Source organism: Watersipora subatra, chromosome 8 (genome assembly GCF_963576615.1).
Source record: "Watersipora subatra chromosome 8, tzWatSuba1.1, whole genome shotgun sequence".
NCBI classification, from domain to species: domain Eukaryota; kingdom Metazoa; phylum Bryozoa; class Gymnolaemata; order Cheilostomatida; family Watersiporidae; genus Watersipora; species Watersipora subatra.
Window position 1 is genome coordinate 43,618,206 of NC_088715.1, and position 21,503 is coordinate 43,639,708.

Genomic DNA, 21,503 nt, shown 5'->3' on the forward strand with positions numbered 1-21,503 from the left:
GTCTCATTGTTATGATCATCACTATATGTGCACCACAATATTTACATACATGCACATATATATGTGTGTATGTACATATTTCTGGCAATGTGTACCTTATTGATGTTGATATGAATGTGAACATGTTACTATCTACTCACACTGTAACTTGTGAGTCATAATCATTCAACATAAGCTGCTATCTTCTCTTACCTGCAGCTTCTGCTTTTACTTTCATATCCAAATCTTGAGCAATTTGTTCAGCGGCCCTTCGTTCTGTAATATAAAATAGTAAAATAACTTAATAGCTGTACAAGAACTAGATCAGGAAAAGCCTAATAGACTGATTAGAGAAATGAGCCACCATTTATAACTTTATTTCTCTTTGACTTCAGCTTCAACCATTGCTGCATCAGTGATAGGCTTATGGTCACTTTTTTGCTTTTTCTTTTGTTGGAGGTTTAGTTTTTCTTTTTATACTACAGTTTTAACAAAAGGTTTTGCAGAGAATAAGTGTTGCTAACAAGTAAATCACTGTATCTACTCGAAAAGCTCTATTTTGTTAGCTTTCCAAATGTTTCTCTACTTTATGGTTAGCGTTTGGTCAAACAAAGTCACATTAGTAATAAAACAAAAACTAAAAATTATCATCACAAAGAATTTATCGCTTGATAATCTGTTCTCATCTTGATGTGATGAGAAAATCTTATTAATAAAAACCGAATAGAAATATTGATAGAGTGTAAATCTTCCAAAGAACTTTGCGTCTGTATGTTACTGGGTAGGAATAATGGATCAGCTCAGTCTCCTCTGGCTCAAGTCCTGCAGAACAGGACGTATTTCTTTTTTTATGGTGGGCGTCCCGCTTTGTCTTCGATTGCCCTGTTGACCAGACCAATCTCCTAAGCCCGGTGAGGCAGTATTAAGTTCTTTTTGGCTCAGTGGAGCAAAGTCATCCTTCTAAGCTCTGCATGGCTGGCTGACCATAATGATGGTCCTCAGCCTTGGGCTTGTCTATTATCTTACTTCACATATTAATCCTAATACAGGTTCTTGTTGTTGCTAATAAAGCAACTAAAGGGGTGATAACCTTTGGCTAGAATGGGTGCACCCTTGCTCCGTGCTCAATGCTTTGGGACTCCTGCTTGATGATCTCTCGACTCTTTTAGTGCAGCTTATGGCTGTGCATCAGATCGGGCCACTTGATTCGATCTGTTGGAAGGTGGCTTTTAGGAGATAGTCACTAGTTGCCTTGTGCTAGTGCTATCGGTCCTCCACCAGCTGCCAGGCTTTATTGTTATATGATTGATTGTTATATGATTGGCCGTTATATGATTGGCATGAGGAATAGCAAGGTGACCCAAGGATCTCCGCTATAGCAACTCGGACAGGGAGCTAACCCAGAGATATTCTGCCAAAGCCACTCGAAACTACTATGATGTATTGGAACTGCTATAATCTTTATGCCTTGATCCCTGCTCGACTGAAGATGGAACAACCGGAGCCTAAACAAGCCATGCAAGGCAGGACTGCCAAGAGTGGGCGCAGTCACCGATCAGGGCAGACCAGGTCTGAAGCCGGCAAAAAGCCTGCCTTCAAAGCTGCCAAACCAGCTCTAACTGCCCCAAATTTCCTGGCCAGAAAAACACACCAGAAGCCTGCCCTGGCAGACTCAGGCATGTCTAAGCCAGATGCCTATGGTGGTGCCAGCTGATCAGAGTACAGGCTCATGACTGGCTCTAATCCATAAGCTATTTACTTCTAGGAAAGGCAGATGAGTGGTCTATCCAGTTCCTGATCAACACTAGATTCACCACAAACCTTCTTAGCAAGCAGCTATTCAACAGGCTCCCTTTGGTCAAATGAGCTTTATTGAAATGAGTCACAGTCACAGTCTTATGGCCAATTGGATCTTGATTGACATTCTATTACAAAGTCATACAATTTCCAATACTACTTCAATATGTCAAGAATGAAAAGGTCTTTGGAATGAGCTACATCAGCAACGATGCCATTTTGTAGATGTCTTTTCTGGTGGCTCATCAGCGTGCTATGAAGTTTCAGCAGCAAGTGGTTTCCATTGATGGGTGACCATTTACCTGCACGGATAGACATGAGCAGCTGTTACTTAGCAAAGTGTATGTGATAAGACACATGAAGAGACCTGGATTAAGATGGCTGTCCCATGTCGAGTCTCCCGCAAGAGCTACTACCCATTAAGGTTGATAGAGGACTGTTCGAGGTCCTCTGCTGAATAAAAACTTGACCCAGCCTTAAGCAAAAGGAATGAATTGTCACACAATGTCTGAACCTTGCTGACCATCCTCTGACACTTTAAGTTAGCACAAGGTCGGCATGTGTGCTGGAGTAACAAAACATTGGGTGAATCAGTGACCACCCCATCTTTTGCTCAGGCCTAATGGCCCGAAATGCAAAAGCATATAAAGTAGTGGTGTCAACTCACCTACATGTAGAAGAACTGTTCTGAGCAGCAAAAAAAACTGCAAGGAGCCAAGACAAGCTTAATGGTTAGCCAGGCAAATAACACACTACCGAACTACATTTAGCACATGAGAGAAATACATAGGTCAAACCTCTGGAGTACAACACTTAATTTTACTGAATGGTGGGACTCAGCCTATATGTCAACCTTCCACTGGCTCAGACTGAAGAAAGAGCTTGAGGGGAACGCCAGGTGCCAGATTTCCTCAGCAAAGGGCTCAATGAGCCCGCTGAAGGCGCTTAAATTTCCCCTGTAGTGTTGGTTAGGAGGACAAATAAAAAGCGGTGGTTTTGCATTGACTTTTGCCTGCAAAATGCAATTACAAAGAAGGATGACTAACCCCTTTTCCAGGTCGAAAAAAGACTCTATGCCTCTTTTGGCATCGAGTTCTTTAGAATCCTGGATATAGTCAGTTACTACTGGCAAATGTGTTTAGATACCGATGCACATTATGGAGAAGTCAGCATTTACAACCTACTCCAGTTATTGAAAGTGAGAAGTCTTGTCACTTCGACTAACTTCTGCACCAGCCACTTTCCATAGGCTAATGGAGCAGGTGTTGCATAGTCTTTATTGGCAAATGCAAATACTGTGATTTGACAACATCATAGTCATTGTAACAGATTTCAACACACGACTGCAACAGTTAAAAAGGTGGCCCAGGACTGAATGGTCAAATGTAATATTTTTCAGTCGCAAATGCGCTACCTAGGTTATGTATAAGCAAACAAGGGAAGGCTACTGACCCTAAAAAACCTAACAAACAATCTAAGAATAACAGGTCGTCAGAGGTTCAGAAGGCTGCAGGGTTTCGTGTGCATGGTAGGATACTGCTAACTTGTTTGCAGTATGTATTAGTCATTATAATATATGAAACAGGTAAAAGTTCAGGATGTGTACATGTATATTTTGGACTGACTAAACAACAAATGAACTCAAAATGACAACAGCTACACAAGATAATGACAGGATAATAAGCAAGCTATGCAGGGTAATACAGGATAACTACCTTAGCAGTATTGGTCACACAAATATGTAAAAAATAGTTCCCACAGATTACAACATGATGATTTTGTAACAGGTAACACAGTCAGTACATTTTGAGCTTTGTCAACATAGTTTAGTTATTGCACAAGTTGACAGGGAATGAAGAGAAGTGGAAATAAAAAGAGAAAGAACAGGCTGCCTTTGATACTCTGAAAAAATCGCATCTTGTCCACACCCATTTTGAAAACCCCAATCTGAGCTAGCCAAATATCTTAGATACTGCTTCGAGCAGATGTGGAGTAGCGGCAGTCTTGGCTCAAGTTTAAGACAGAGCAGAAATAGCGATCACCTACTTCAGCAAATCTTTGGCACCTGCCGAGGACAAATACTGCGCCACAGAGAAAGAGTTGCCAGCCATACTCAAGGCCGTAGAAAGTCTCTATCCGTAATTATATGGTTAACCGTTCTTGCTCTGCACCAATCATACTACATTCTGCTGGCTGTGCAGGTGGAAGTAGCCTTCTAACCAGGTGGTGCAATAGTTGGAGATTCTTGTGGAGTTCTAATCTTAGCAAGAGCACCGAGCCGGTTTGATCTATAGCAATGCTAATGAGCTGAGTCGGCAGTTCTGTGAAACAGTCAAAGCTAATCGAGCTAAAGGATAGTGAGCACACTCAAAACTAACTTGTAATGAAAGACCAGTTTTAGTTGTGTAGATTTGAGAAAGCTAACCACAGTTTCAGAGGTTGCCGGAGCCGCATACAATATGGCCGGCCATTTGTGTGTACCTGCTGCTTTTCAAGTGGTAGAGAAGGAGGTTAACTCAGAAGTGGCAAAAGTCACTCTGAGACCTTGTGACAAAGCTTGGGTTAAGACTCAAGGTGACATTGGCAAGAAACTGGCACAGATGTGGGCAACCAGTCGAGAGCTCATGGCCACTATGCACCATTCATTGTCATAAAGAGAGAAGCTGACCAAGTCGCAACTAGAGTTGCAGAACAAGAAACTCTGGCATTTGCGCAAAATTTAACCATTTCTCCAGATACAGCTAAACGAAGTGTAAAGACTGGACCCCCAAGACCAGCCCAAGTAGTGTGTAGTCTGTCCTACAGCTGTCAGAAAAACTACTGCATAGCAAATGCATGCCTTTGTCCACTCTAGAAAGGGAAAGACAACCAGTCGCCTCAAACTAGTCTCATACTGGTAAACAGTTGCGAGGTCTGTCAAGGTGTGCTAAGCTTTAAAGCGCAATGGGACATTGGCAGGCAAATGCAGAGAGAGGCTTTATGTCAAATGTCTCCCAAAGCAGGTAGCAGTGAACATGGCGGGGCCCACTGCCAATGAATTCAAAGCGCAGCAAATGGACACTGGTATTGTTCATCCGCTTTACCCAAAGCTAAAATGCTTTGGCGCACCTACAAGCCACGGTGCTAGTGGTAGCCAGCGCTGTGATAAAATAGTCTTCTGCTACATGAGTTTGCGAGACCAGATCTACACAGACCAAGGGGCACAGTTTAACGGTCAACTAGTGACTGGGCTGTGTGGAGTAAAAAATTCTAGCATGTGGGACTTTTGTGCCAATGGAGTAGTGAAGTGATTGTGTGGATCACCAGCTGAGTGACCCACTCAGGGTGGTGCTGCTGCTAAACAGGAGACAAAAGGAATAAGATGTGTTGCTCCCTAGCTGTTAATGAGGGCAAACTTGGGTACGCTACATTTGGCCACATAGATACAGCACACATGCTCATGCTTAAACAAAAGTTGACAAACTGGAGTACACTCTCTATCCATGGACTCTCAGCTAACACTGGGAGGTGCAGACCCTTCTCCACAAGGTGCAGCTAAAAATTTAACATGAAGACCAAAAAGATTTACACCTCAACACTCATGAAAACTGGGTCTAGATGGTAAAAATATGGCGGAGAAGGGGAGACAACCTTGAGTTCTAGGTCAGATTTGTTATGCCATAACAAATCAGAAAAGTCTGGCCCAACCACATACATCTGGTAAAGCAGCCGAGATAATTCTCTATCCAAAGTGAAAGCCGGCTAAAGCTCCATCTGCCTACCTAAATGATTTGAAACTTTGAGGAGGCTTCCACATAAAGGAAGCTAAGATGAGCAAACAAGAGCCACAGCTATGGCTAAAATAATTGCTTAAGTTGCTCCTCCAAAACCAAATGCTGTAAAGCAATGAGACTCGGGACAAAGAATAGAAACAATTTCGGAGAAATTAACAATTTGTCCTCATCAGTTTGTGGTAATAATCCCAGCCCGATACCTAAGAGAACCAAATCCAGCAGTCCCTAGACACAATATTTGGCTGGCTCAGACAACCAAAGATCTGGATCAATACAGTGAGTAGACATGCTTTAATATAACACGAGTTCTAGTTCAGTAGTCCTTGTTTCACTGTTCATGGTATAAATTGTTTAACTCTTGGTTCACCAGTCGTTGGTAAGTCAGTATAATAGCCAATCGTGCTTTTTCTGGTATCAAACTCGTGCACAGCTTCTTCGGTTGCCTGTCTGGCCCCAAAACCTGTTACTTGTATATTTGAAAGCTAAACTGCCACTGACTTACTACATAAGTGAGACAAGAGAGTAAAAGGATTGTTACATAACAGATGAGTGAGTCAATATGAACAAAGAGTCTCACAACAGCTATATACAAATACAAGATAATAACTGTGGTCAATTTCAACAACTAGTACATATTTAACACCAATCATGTAAACTTTTGGTGGAGTAATATCAAGACAAAAGACATGCGCCTGGTTAAAAATCTAACAATAGCACTCATAACGCATCTAGCAGACATAAATGGGCAATGCAAGAATAGTGGTCTATCACGTAGACTGCACTAAATGGCTATTGTTCCTGAAAGTGCCCAGGTAGTCCAGGTCTTCCAAAAACCGTATACTGTCTCCCCGACCATGGCTCGCCAGATTCACAAGTAGCAGTCGGTGAGGTCAGTCAGGGAAGACAAGCTTGAGCTTTTGGAAAAGAAAATCTAAAGAAAGAAATTGGACAACACACTGACCATCAAAGAGCTAGCCCAGCCTTTAAGAGACGCCTTGTAGCCAGACCGACAGCTCAAGAAGCCAACCACAGCTGGACTAGTTCAGCCTACCAGCCACCAATACCAGGCCACTCTAAGGATTGCCTCACCTGGATCTTTGAGGGGCCGGCTAGCCAGCTAGTTGTTATATGATTGGACACTATATGTGGCCACAAAAGTAGTGCCACAAAAATGATTGGCATCTATAATTGGAAACATTGTCATCTATGGTGAACATTGGTATCTATTGTGGATATTATTATCGATAGTGAACATTATTATCTATATTGGACATTGTCATCTAGAAGGATGTTGTAGCTTGTGTTGGACATTTTTATCTGAAAAAGACATCGTTGTCAGCTATTGAATTACACTCATATTCAGCAAACAGCTTCGCGAAATATAAATAATTATGTCTAAGGAAAATAATATTTAGCACAAATAGAAAATCTAATATAAAGTAATATAGGCATTAATAAAAAGTATCTGTAAGCACATACAAATACTGTATTACTAATATTGTTGGATGTGTTTCAGTTTAGAAGCACATGAATAAATTTAGTGTTTCAACATTTAAAAAGATTTTATAGGCGGGTAGCTTCATATCTTTAAAACGCCATTCAATAAAAAAGACTCGAATTGTATTTTTGAATATTTCAACTAAACATGAAATTTTATTTCACTTTTTGTCCACCAGGAAATACTGCAATGTCATCAAAATTCTTAAATCTATAGTCCCTAATATGTCAAACTCAGATAGATGTAGAAGTGCTATTATGACTCATTGTAGTTCGGCAAAAAGACAGACATAATAGAGACAGACAAAATTATAAATCTACTGAATATTTTTCTAGCGGAAAAACACACAGATCCTACACCAACTGTATATCATGCCTTGCATGCAGAATCTGTAAAACATTACCTTCAGCAATGAAGTAGCTATAACTGAGGTCAGGTAGTGTGATGTACCTTGAAACTGTCTTTTTTTCATTGCTTTTAATAGACAGCAGCTTTTTTTGTTGCTCTGGTGTCACAGAGGTCAGTAGAAGTTGTAAAGTTGTTGAATGGTTTCTTATGGCTGCCCGATGAGCTGGTGTATTTCCAAAGCGACCTGATATTTTGAGAATGTCAAACCGGTGCTCAGGTAAGAGGTTACCTAAGAGATACATTATCATGATAGTGTCAGCTTTTGCCGCAGCCAAATGTAAAGGTACATCACCAGCATCATCTTTATGCTTCATAACCTCATAGAACTGCAATGAAGTAAATCCAGCTAACATACACTTCATGGTTTCTATATCCTTCTCTAAAGCTGATCTTACTGCTGGTGTCCAACCATTTGATCCTTTACAGGAGAGCATTGCTTCATATCGATCTTTAACACTCGTTATCTTTAGCAGTTCTCTTAACTTCCCTTTTTTCTCTTCATAGTTGTCGCAATATCTGCTCATCAGTCTCTCTAGTTTTGTGCTTCTGGCAGCCATGATGAAGGTAGGCTCATAGTTCAGTGCTTACTTATGACAAAACTTCAGCGTATATGATGGCTAAGCAGTGTACTAATCGCTATATCAACTGTGTGCCCTAGACATACACTTGGGTATAATTGTGGCTGTTATTCTATTACGGTCTAATTGCAGACTGAGACTAACAATTGCAGACTAACAAGACTATAGTCTTGTTAGTTCAAGTATTGTTATCATAGGAACAGTTTGATTGAAAGTTACACAATAGGCTTTTTTAAACTATCAATGAATCAACATTCATAAACATGTACAAAAAGATGAGCTTGAATAGATTTAAGAAATAGAGGGTTCAGTTGTTGGCAGCCGTGATGGAAGCTAGCCAGTACTCCAATTACAAAGAAACTATCGTAAATCATGAAACCGTCAGGCAGCAAATACAGTAAACACTGTACAATGCATGCTATACTTCTAGGTGTTTGTCAGTGACTGTTGTGATATAAAAGTTTTACCAGAATCATACATTTATTTCTAAATTTTATTGCTCCAACAATTTTTTTTACTTAAATAATAGTCAATTGTTCATCTGAAGTGATGAAGCGCATGTAAATAAGTTTGATTAAACCTATGTATATACACTTACCTGCTACCTGCATTATTTTTCTTTTAGTCTAGGACTACACTACTAGACTACACAGGAGCCTGTTAAATAATTTCATTTAAGTTTTTTCTGTGATACCTTAATAACAACATCGTCTGTTATAACAAGTACCATTGGCAGCTTTATAACTGCATTAAAAGCCCTATACCTTGAATCTGTACAAGATGTTAGGTTGTAAAATTCAATAATTTAGGTTAAATTTGTTACTTCCGATAATAATATCAATAACTATAGTTATATAGATATAAATCTCAAAGTTTGTGTGTTTTCTGTAAATCGGTGTGTCAAGCTATGCATGTATCAAGAATGGAATCAAGAATGGAATCAAGAATCAATATTACAGAAGGTTTAATCTCTGAATCTCCCACCTCCCAGGCAATATGCTAACCCATTGAGCCACCCGAGATTAAAGGATTCATCGGGTGATATGAGTTGCTATGTCGTTTAAAACACGGAGAGCGACCCTACATTACGTTACAGCGCAACATCAGTAAAGCTTTCGTTCATAATTCTTACTAGTAAGTTTAGCAATAAAGATACTAGCTTACTCAAATTAGCTATTGGCAATGTGCCAGACTAATAACAAGTGTGAGGCAACTATATTACCTGCAACTATTTATAAGCTGTTTTTAAAACCTGTGCAAGCTGGGAATTTGGCTAGTGTTAGAATGAATTTGATAAAATGGAGTTTGCTGTATAAAAACCACCTTGACCTGGTTTTGATTCACATGCCTTAAAAGAATATTGATAATCTATTGGAGAAAAATTGTTTCAAAAACAGCTGGTCAGGTGAAGACAATCTTTTTAAGAGCCATATCAACTACAAAATGTTTTTTAAATTTTGCCGAGTTTTGACAAGTTTACATCAAAATTAGGACATGAGATACAAATGACATGAAGGATGAAGACAACTCTTACAACAAAATCTTCTGCTGCTGATTTTTGCTACTGTTCCTAAAAACTTTGTGCAAAACATATGGCTTTATTATAATTATTCTATTATAAAGTTGTAGTGGAGTGCTGACTTATTCTTTATATTTATTTTAAGCTGTAGCAAATAGTTTAGTCTAGTCATTTAAAAAAAGAGTCACTGCTATGTTGGTTGAGATACCACTCCACAATAAAACTGCGGAAAACTGTTTTTTATTAGACATGTGAACTGGGGGACTGGGCGGACTGGTGGATAGACGAACAGACAGGTGAGCAGGCGAGCAGACAATAAACGAACAGATGAGTAGACGGACAAAAAGACAAGCATACAAAAGGACAAGTGGTTAGGCATATGGGCGAACAGGCCACCCACTGCCGGCAGGTGTCAAGGTGTAAAAGAGTAGATGTATACATGCAAATAAATTAATGACTAGATGAATAGATGATTGAAACTTAACTGTGAAATACGGTTAAACAGGATGGCATATGGAGAGTAGACTAAAACACAGATGTAAAGATGGATAAGTGAACATATAGTCAGGAAAGAGGGAGAGAGGGGCGATTCAATAAAAACATTAGATAAGTAATTGACTGAATGATAAGATTGGTGGAAAAATAGATAGACCAGCAGATAAACCCGTTGTATTACGATACATGCAAACATATAGATGGACCAAGAACTGGACAGATAAAAATTGTTAGCTTGGCAAATAGACAGATAGGTAGATAGATAGTTGTTTGTCTATCCTCCCACTTAGTTGGCAGATAGAGAAATAAATAGGAGGACGGATAAACAGGTAAACCAATAGACGGGCAGAAATATAGATATTGTCAGATTATTGTACATATTGTTGTTGCTGCTAATCAGGTCCCTTTCTCAATCCTTGTTTGACAAAGAGATATGTAGCTTACTAGCAACTTGGCCTATATAGATCAGATGAACAAAATATCAATAGCTGGGCCTACCTGAGTGAGAGACTAACGGCTCAGCTCAGTCAGACCAATAGAACCACATATCTACATTATTTTAGCATAACCCCTACTTGTTTGCAAATGTTTCAATGCATTCATAGCATTTCTTTCTCTGAGGTGACATATGACCTTTCATAACTGAGTCTCTATCCCAGGGTCACACTATCTAGAGTGCACTAGAGACTTTAAACTGTGACATTTAGGCTAACTTTAATACTTAACCAAATATGAGACTTTAAAAAGACTTTCAGACAAAGTGAGTTCAGCAGACTGATGTTTCAGATAAACTGAAACTGTTGTAGTGAGATGTAGAAAAAGGCAGAAAAAAGTTTAAATAAAGCTAAGAGGAGGGAAGAGTGCAGTTGCCCAGTTGGCTGCTTTATCACAAGAAACTTCTGCAAATATACTCTTTATGGTACAAATTACTAACACTTTTATCATTGTCGTGCAACCTGCTTGTAGAGGTCAGTCTGAACATATCAATGCAAACCTATATTAATCTAATGGTAGAAAGTGTATTTAGTTCGTGCATTAAACTCTAACCAGAAATTTGAATAATATTTTTTAAAAAGGCACTTTTTATTGTTTTTTTTGCATTTGGGTAATCATTCTGTTTTGTGGTGTGTTTTTATGGCATTCGCTCTAGCATACAATATCGTGAAGAAATGTGTCGCTATGTACAAGTACAATTATAATTAATGTTTCTAATTGCTGTTTAGGACAGCGAATAAACTATAGGCCTAAGTAGAACAGACGCACACTAATCCATTTGATCTATACAAAATATCTTAAGAAAATGAAGGTACACTTTGTCGTATATATTGTTGTAGACTTTGAAGGAGTAGCTGTCAAGCTCATACTCAATAGTACTACAATGTCATCAAAGTATCGATTATTATAAAGACCAAGAAGTTGTCATATTTCTGTTTAAACTCAAAACTGGCCAGTTTCGGTTAGATAACTTTTCAAAGTAAAAATTATCTCTTTTCTAATATTGCTTGCAATGCTACTTTTAACATAAGTTTTTACTGTTGGTTAGTCAAATATTAGAGGCTCATGAAACATAAAGTGAGGAATATCGTGATTTATTGTAATATAATAAATAAATAAGAAATACATTGCCCAATCAAACACCCATAAGATCTAGAAATTATTTATCCTGGAAAGCAGGTAATAAGTATTTACCATTGTTATCTGGCCTGCTTGTAGAGATTAGTTTGTAACCAGCCACTCAGTGTATCCAAGCTGAAGTACATACCCCTCATGTGGTTACATCCAGAAATCTGAATTTTAGTTTGATTTTGTGAATTATTACTTAAAGAGTTGAAATTTGTCTTACTTTAGTGTATTAGTTGTAAAACTATAAATTCAAAGTGATTTATTATTTTAAATTTACATTTAAAGTTAATGTTTTATTACTTTAAAATATAAAAATTTAAAAAAATAAATTTTATACTACTTATTTCAGTAAAATTGCGTTTATAAATGCCAGTTTAGAACAATTGGTACAGTTCAGTCAATAATAGTTAGCATATTGATCAATTTCTTTAATTCACTCTTACTGCGTATATCGAGCGCTGATCACTAGTCAGCTAATACCATCTACTCGTCGATATCATCATTTTTTGTGATCATTACAATAATACTACAATTAACAGTGAGGTGGTGAGTATTATTGTAGTATTATTGTTTAACAGCTAAACACAACTTTGACACTACAAAGTTGTATTGCGTTTAGTTAGTAAACAGTGCAGTACAATAGCTTTAACCGTAGACATAATGAATAAATCTGTACTGAATATCTCTCTAACTTACAAACAAGCGGATAGTATAACGATTTAATATTATGTTTTGCATGCATTTTCTGAAAAACATTACCTTCATCAATGAAGTAACCATAACTGATGTCAAGCAGGGTGATGTAGCTTGAAATTGTCTTTCCTTCACTGCATATAATAGTCAGCAGCTCTTTTTGTTGCTCTGGTGTCACAGAGGTAAGTAGTAGTTGTAGAGCTTTGGTTTTGTTCTTTATGGCTACCCAATGAGCTGGTGTGTATCCATTATTAGATAAGTGCTTTGTGGCCGCCCAACGTGCTGGTGTATCTCCAAAGTGACCTGATATTTTCAGAATCTCAAACCTGTGCTCAGGTGAAAGGTCACCTAGGAGGTACATTATCATGACAGTGTCACCTCTTGCTGCTGCCTCATGCAAAGGTGTATAACCACCATCATATTTTGCTTCATAGTTTCATAGAACAACAATAAAGTAAATCCAGCTAACATAAACTTCATGGTGTTCATATCTTTCCCTAACAATGACATTGTTGCAGGGGTCTAACTGTTTGATTGTTTACAAAAGAGCATTGCTTCATGTCGATCTGCAACCCTTGTCTTCATAAGTAATTCTCTCAACTTTTATATCTCTTTATACTCGTCAATGTAGTTGATCATCAGTTGCCTTAGTTCTTGGCTGTTGGCAGCATGATGAAAGTGAGTTAATAGTCCAATACTTCCTTAAGATACAATGTCAGCATATATGATGGCTAAGAAATATATATACTAATTACTCTAACAGCTGTGTGGTATGTGCTTGGGTGTAATGGTGACTGTTTTTATATTACAGTTTTATTATAGTCTTGTTTGTTCAAGTATCAATCTCATAAAAGTAACTTTATTGTTAATTCAACTGTTACTAATCAATAAAGCAACATTTCTAATTGTATACAAAGTGAAGAGGGCGAAAAGATTAAGGAGATGATTGATGCAGTGGCTTGCAGCCACAATGCAAGCTAGTCTCGGCACCAATTATAATGAAACTATGCTGATTTATGAAACAGTCAGGCAGCAAATACAGTGAGCACTGTACCATGTGTGTTACACTCCTAGGTGTATGCCACTGACTTTTACGGTACCTAAAGTCTCACTAGAATCATGTTTGTTTGTTCTTATTACTGCACTAGCAGTTTATTTTTCCCAAACAGTAGCCTATTGCTCATTTGAAATAATGACAATCTAAATATTTCAAACTAAACAACTGTGCATATACACTTTTGTTCTGCTGCCTTTAGTATAGGAATACACTGAAAGCAAGTTTTTCTAATAACTCATCAGCAGTAGATATCTGTCAATGCTTGTATTTAGAGCACACGCAGAAGCCTGTCAAATAATTTCATTTAATTGTCTCTCATAATACCTTAGTAACAACATATTATGATATAACAAGCACCATATGCAGCCTCATAGCTGCATTAAAAGCAGCAGAATATGAATCAACACAATATTTTAGTTTGTAAGATTAAAAAAATTAGGTCGCATTTGTTACTTGCACTGCTCTTATTGATTACTATACTTGTTAGAACGAAGTTGCAAACCTACCAGAGAGACTTGGTATTTGGTACATCAATATTTAAATTCACTTAATATTTAAAAGCTCAAAGATGTTAGTTATAAACAGTGTAGTGTGGAATAGTGAAAAGTCCCTTTTCTGCTAATTAGTGAATCCTATGCAATATTTCAAAACCAATTTGCAAATACCTAAATCGTGAGTAAAAAGAAATGGATACATATATCTATACATACATACCCTAGGACACTTATATTTCGCTAGTATTTAGTTTCGTGAGTAGCATACAGAGTAAAATTTCGCTGGAACTTAATTTCGCAGCTCTGATGAGTGCGAAAATATAGTGATGTGAAAATAAATTCAGTGGAACAAACATTAGATTCCTCAGGTCCAGTTCGCTGGTACGAAATATTTTTCAATTTGGGACTACCGTACTGTTTGGACTATAAACCGCACCTCTATATAAGCTACATGTGCTTTATTTTCCAAAAACGATAATAAAACAATACATAAGCCGTACCTTACTATAGGCCGCAGAACTAAGGACTGTGCTTTTTAACGCCATTTAAAACGGAACAGTGCAGAATGGCACAGTTTCGTATTATCCGACGCTTTTTAACTTAGTGCCTAACGGGACAGTACCCTGAAGCATTGTTTCGTATTTTCTTTCACAGCTAAAAATGCACTAATTGGAGATTCCCGTTAGTGCGCCTTAGCGGTGAAAGAAAAAGCCACAGAATAAGCCGCAGTGATTAGCCGCACCCTTGTAGGCCTACCTATGAGCCGCTTGGCTCAAATCATCAGAAAAAAGTAGCTGCTAATTGTCCGAAAAGTACAGTAGTTTGTATTTGTGAACCGCAGGTAGAAATGTGTAGGCTAGATCAATAATGTAATTTGATCGCTTGCTGCCATTTGTTTCCTAGACTATCAATGACGTCAAAGCCGCAGTGACTGATTGGTACCAATATTAGAATTCAAGTATTTATAGCACGCGGTGCCGCGGTGGCCATGGCACCGGGTTGTTATTGCTTTTGGTTGGTAATAAAATTCATCACCACAATAATTATTATTCAATTTTATGACTTTTCCTACCAGACTGTCATCCTCATCAGTTACAAATTCAATGACTAAACTAATATCATCATCTTCTTCATTTGTCTAGGCTTTTCCAAAAAAAATTTATTATCTTAATTTGTTTTGCCAAGCTGCTCAGTTGGTGTATTAGCTATAATGAGTTTAGCAAAACTTGCCCAATGAGCCAACCACACACGAAAATTGCCTGCATTTCTAATATGATGATTTTATTGTGAATATCAATGAAGAAATCCAATTATTTTCGCGTTTTCGCTCGTTCGTTATGATAGTTTAGTTTCGCTCATGAAATTTTCGCGAGAGGCTGTTGCCGCGAAAACGCGAAAGTAAGATGCCGCGAATACATAAGTGTCCTAGGGTATATATATATATATTACTTTGTTGGCAATAATTTCATATATATATATATATATATATATTACTTTGTTGGCAATAATTTCATTTCAAATAAAGTTGTTTGTCAAATTATGCCATACACCAATAGTAAAGCAAAAACGAAGAAATGGCAACAATTAGCCACTGAAATTGAATAAATAGTTTGACAAATAGTGTTTAAAATGCCTTTCTGCTAAAAGAACTGATATTAGGTAGAATATTGTTAAAGCAGCTGGCAATTATTTTTTCAAAATAATTGGTAGTGGTTGTATGCAATTTGTTCATAGCACATAGACGGAAATGAGTTGAGAACCAGTAACTGCCATGTAAAAAACAAGGACACAAACCATGAAAAATGTTGAAACTTTTAATTGAAGTAAAATATACATTTAGCACAGACAGAGTAAGAAGATGCACATATTTGGAAAGATTATTCATTTGAATAATATATGTTGGAATATGATGTGAATTCGCTATTAGTCAATAATTTCTCTTTTGCAACAAAAATAAATCATTTGTGACATATCTTGGAGCTAGATTACAACAATTGTGTATACCATATAAATAATATGACAACATATGAACTGATAATGAAGTGCAGTGGCAGATTTTGAGTTTATTTACAGCCTGCATAACTAGAGCAGAGTCAATGGCTTAATGACCTTGTTATAAATAGTGTCGACATGATAACTCCAAGAAAGTAGATCTGTCAAAACAAACCCTAGCAATTTTGTCTCTTGCCTACAAGTGATAGATAGGCTTTTAAGCTTTTAAGAAAGCTATTTTGAAAGTTTATTTAGTATTTTGAAGAGAAAAACGTGATTATTATAAATTGATTGTCATGAGATTACAAGTACACCAGTTGATAATTTGCATGATGAGATTGCAGTTCGCCTCAAAAATTTGCACATCTTTCTGATGCTTTACAAAGACAGTATTATTAGGCAAAGACAGGCGAAGGCAGAGCATCTTGGAATAAACCTGAGAAGATCCTTTATCTATATTAAAGATTATACTGGAGCAATAAGAGACCTCTGTGGAATACCAACATCGATTTCATGCATCGAGAATTCTTGTCATTCATGACATCTTTTTGAAGTCTTTTGTGAAAATAGGATTGAGATATTTGCAGAGATTTACTTCTCGAACCAAAAAATTTTAGTGTATAAAAAAGATTTAGTATATGACACAATCACAAACTTTGCTGAAACCCAAAAACGTGAAGCAATTTTTTCATCCTTTTTTAGGATCTAGACATTCTGATATTAGTTTATTAACATCATCAGCGCATGAGTGACTTTTTCTGAAACCACATTGATAAAGATGTAAAATATAATTTTTGGGCAAATGAAAGCGGATGCAAATATTTAAGCGATTTTTAAAAACTTTATATAAAATAGGGAGTACTGAAATAGGACACCAATTTATGTTATGATTTCCGCTGCTCAGGAGACTTATGTTTTTTGACTTCTCATTTGGTACCTTGCGTTCTACAATCATTAAATACGAACTAAATCATTGTTTGTTTAACAAATATTTTACGTTATTTCTTTTAGTTTAAATTAAAACATCTTTGTTTGGATGAATATTTTTCAGTTTGTTATTAAACCTTTATTTTAATAGCGATATAGTATATTACCAAGCGCAATTTCCTTTTCTCAACAGACGGATAATACGAAGTTCGCAAACGCACACGAAAATCACAAAAGTTCCTATCAGTGCTCGCTTTCTGTACTAACTTACACACCTTTTCTTCTAAACCTAACCAATTAGTAGTTCGTAATTTATTTTACATTTTACAACAAACATTTGCAAGATTATCTATTAGATTATCTGTAAGATTTTTCGTGTAACGTTACAAGTATTAGTTATTCCTCGCTATCTTATATTTACACACATTTACGTGTTTTGAGAAATATCTATCTAGATTTACATTCTCCTATTACATTCTTAAACTTATAAATTTTGAAGTTTATAATATTAGTTTTTAAAATTTGTTTCATTATTGTTATTATTTCACCTTGAATTTTTTTAAACATATATATTGAGTATCGTGTTTGAGGTTTTAACATTATTCATTTTTAAACACCGCTATTATTACTTAGTCAGTTTCCAATCTTTATTATTAATAATAGTAATTCGTAATTAATTTTACGTTCTACAACAAACATATGTAAGATTATCTGTTAGATTATCTGTTAGGTTATCTGTAAGATTTATCATTTACCAATTTTGAGGAATATATATCCAGATTTACATTCTCCTATTACATTCTTAAACTTATAACTTTTGAAGTTTATAATATTAGTTTTTAAAGTTTGTTTCATTATTGTTATTATTTCACCTTGAATTTTTTTAAACATATATATTGAGTATCGTGTTTGAAGTTTTAACATTATTCATTTTCAAACACCGCTATTATTACTTAGTCAGTTTCCAATCTTTATTATTAATATTAGTAATTCGTAATTAATTTAACATTCTACAACAAACATTCGTAAGATTACTGTAAGATTATCTGTTAGATTATTTGTAAGATTTACTGTAAGATTTATCGTGTAACATTATAAGTATCAGTTATTCCTCACTATTTTATATTTACACACGCATTTGTAAATCTAGATATATATTTTGAGAAATATATATCTAGATTTACATTCTCCTATTACATTCTTTACGTTCTTTAATAATCTGTTCATTACATGTTTTCTCAAAAGTAACACATTGTTTAATGCCTCCAAAGAAAAGAACCTGCAGTGAGTCATCACAGGAAAGAGAAAAAACACTTAGAAAAGACAGACTGAGGAAAGCGGCTGCGAAAGCCTTGGAAACTGAGCAGCAAAGAAATGAACGCTTAGCAAAGCTAGAGAAAAGAGAGCATCACAGACTGAAGAACAACGCGCACGAAGACAAGCGTATGATTGAGACCGAATTGCAACTGTAAGATCTTTGGAGACCGACGGACAGCATGCAAAAAGACAAGCGTGTAATCGAGGGCGGATTGAAACTGTAAAATCTTTGGAGACTGACAAACAACGTGCGCAAAGACAAGCGTGTAATCGAGGAAGGATTGAAACTGTAAGATCTTTGGAGACTGATGAACAACGTGCACAAAGACAAGCGTGTAATCGAGGGCGCATTAAAACTGTAAAATCTTTAGAGACTGACGAACAACGGGCTCAAAGAAAAGCGTATGATCTAGAGAGGATTGCTGCAAGAAGATGCACATCTTGGAGAGAAAAATTTAATGCAGCATTTTTGTACAACTGCTCTTTTAATTATGAGAGTGATTATTTTTGTTTAATAAGAAATACGAATAAAATTTGTCACCATTGTCAAGCACTCAAGTGGAAGGACGAAGCTCCAGGCATGTGTTGCGCTAATGGAAAAGTCAAAATACCAGTCATTACTGCACCCCCTGAACCATTGCAAAGTTTAATGATTGGAGATAATGCATATTCTCGCCACTTTCTACCTAACATTCGCAAATATAACAATTGTTTTCAGATGACATCTTTTGGAGCTTCAAGAGAAATTTGCGAGCAAGGTTTTATGCCCACTTTCAAAGTGCAAGGACAGATTTATCATTTGCACGGATCACTGTGGCCAGCTGAAAACGAAAACAACAAGTTTTTGCAAATTTTCTTCATGGGCAATTCTGATGACGAAAGTAAATCAAAGATGTAAAAATGTCTCAGGTGTGTGGCGTAGCATCGTCCGTGATTTGCAAGACTTTTTTCACCGCTACAACAACTACGTTCAGGAATTTAAAACATCTATGGAAAATCTAACAGATGACAGTTTGAAAATTGTAATTCGTGCAGATAGGCGGCCAGCTGGAAAACATGAACAAAGATATAATGCACCCGAATTAGACGAACCAGCGATTGTTGTTGTAGGACAGGACTTTGATAAGAGAGATATCGTGTTGCACAAATGACAATCAGAACTTACAAGAGTTTCTAAAACGCATATATCCTATGATGCGCTACAGTACCCAATCATATACTGGCAAGGACAAGATGGATATCATCTTACAATTAGGCAGGTGGACCCAAACACAGGTAATAAAGCACAAAGGAAGACAGTATCTGCCATAGATTTTTATGCTTTTAGGATAATGATACAAAACACAGGATCAAACCACTTACTCAGATGCAGACACCTGCTCCAACAATTTCTGACAGACATGTACGCAAAAAGTGAAAGTGAAAGATTGGCTTATATTAGACATAACCAAAGAAGACTTAGAGCTGAAAGTTACATTCACCTAAGAGACGCTATGCTAAACGATGATGCACAGAACATTGGCCAATTAGTCATTCTTCCTTCTTCCTTTACTGGAAGCCCTCGATACATGCATGAGTATATCCAAGATGCTATGACCTATGTCAGACAACATGGAAGGCCAGATCTATTTATAAAATTAACATGCAATCCAAAATGGACAGATATCAGAGAAGCTCTCATAGATGGGCAAGCAGCTCATGACAGACATGACATTGTAGCTAGAGTGTTTGGGATAAAAGTGAAACTACTGCTCAACTTGCTAACCAAGGGAAAAATTTTTGGCGATGCTCAATGTTTCTTTTATTCAATTGAATGGCAAAAATGAGGTCTGCCTCCTTGTCATCTTCTTCTATGGCTGGTAGAAAAAATACGCTCATTTCAGGTCGACTCAATAATATCTGCGAAAATTCCAGATAATGAGGAAGACCCAACTCTGTACAGCATCGTTACCAAGCAAATGATACATGGACCATGTGGCAACCTCAATCGCCTTTCTCCCTGTATGAAAGATGGAAAATGCACCAAACAATACCCGCAAGCACTAATTCATGACACTCTGACTGCTGATGATGGGTATCCACAGTATAGAAGATGAATACCAGGGATGGGAGGACATTTTGCAATAATTCAACATGGTGGTACAGAAATAGAAATTGACAACATATGGATTGTACCATACTGCCCTCTTCTATCGAAGATTTTCAACACCCATCTCAATGTGGAATATTGTCATTTGGTTAAATCCATAAAATACATTTGCAAATACATTCACAAAAGTAGTGATCAAGCAGCTTTTGTTATAGAAAATTACAGGGATGAAGTTACTACTTTTCAAACTGGTAGATATATTTCCAGCAATCAGGCTGTTTGGAGGATTTTAGGTTTGCCAGTTTATCAGAGACATCCTGCAGTAACACACCTTAGTGTACATCTGGAAAATGGGCAGTGAGTATACTTCAATGAGGAGAACATCGAACAACGTGCACAGGAACCACCAAGAACTACCTAAACAGAATCTTTTAAAGCATGCCAAAACGATGAGTTTGCTCAAACTCTACTATATCATCAAATGCCTACTTACTACACATGGACAGCACAAACAAAGTGGCAATCTAGAAAACAAGGTAAAGTTGTTGAAAACTGGCAGCACATACATGCATCAGATGCGCTGGGAAGAGTATATACCGTTCATCGAACAAATGTAGAATGTTTTAACTTGCGTATTTTACTACACAGAGTTACAGGACCTACTTCGTTTCAACAGCTTTGAACTGTCGACGGAATCGTTTGCTCAACATTTAAAGAGGCATGTCTCAAACGAGGATTACTAGAAGATGACAGACAGTGGCACAACACTCTTCAGGAAGCTTCAGTTTCAGATTCACCTTCTCGGTTGCATAATCTGTTTGCTGTTATTCTTATTAGCTGCAATCCTTCTGATCCTAAACCATTATGGCTAGATCATAGAGAAAGCATGAGTGATGATGTACGCAGACAATTGAATCAACTTCAACCGCAAATCTCTTTAGATTTCACAACTGAAACTTTAAACAAAGCTTTGATTTTATTAGAAGACAAAGTCATTAATATTTCTGTAAGAGACTAGAGCAACTCGGATTCACATTGCCGTGCAGAGATTTAGACCTGCTTCCACAGACAGAATTGCTACGAGAAACCAACTATGACATGGCAAAGTTAGATAGATTTGTTAGCAGCACCGAACCAAACCTCACATTTGATCAGAATTTAGTTTATGGAAAAATTTTAAAAGCTGTGGATGATGAGCGTAAAGCAATCTTTTTCTTGGACGCTCCCGGTGGAACTGGTTAAACTTTCTTGCTCAATCTTTTGC

General features: G+C 36.9%; 1 pseudogene; it reads left to right on the forward strand.

Moving 5' to 3' along the window:
- The first annotated feature begins 18,913 nt into the window (after positions 1–18,913).
- On the forward strand, positions 18,914–21,481 carry LOC137402605 (uncharacterized; annotated as a pseudogene).
- Positions 21,482–21,503: the final 22 nt, after the last annotated feature.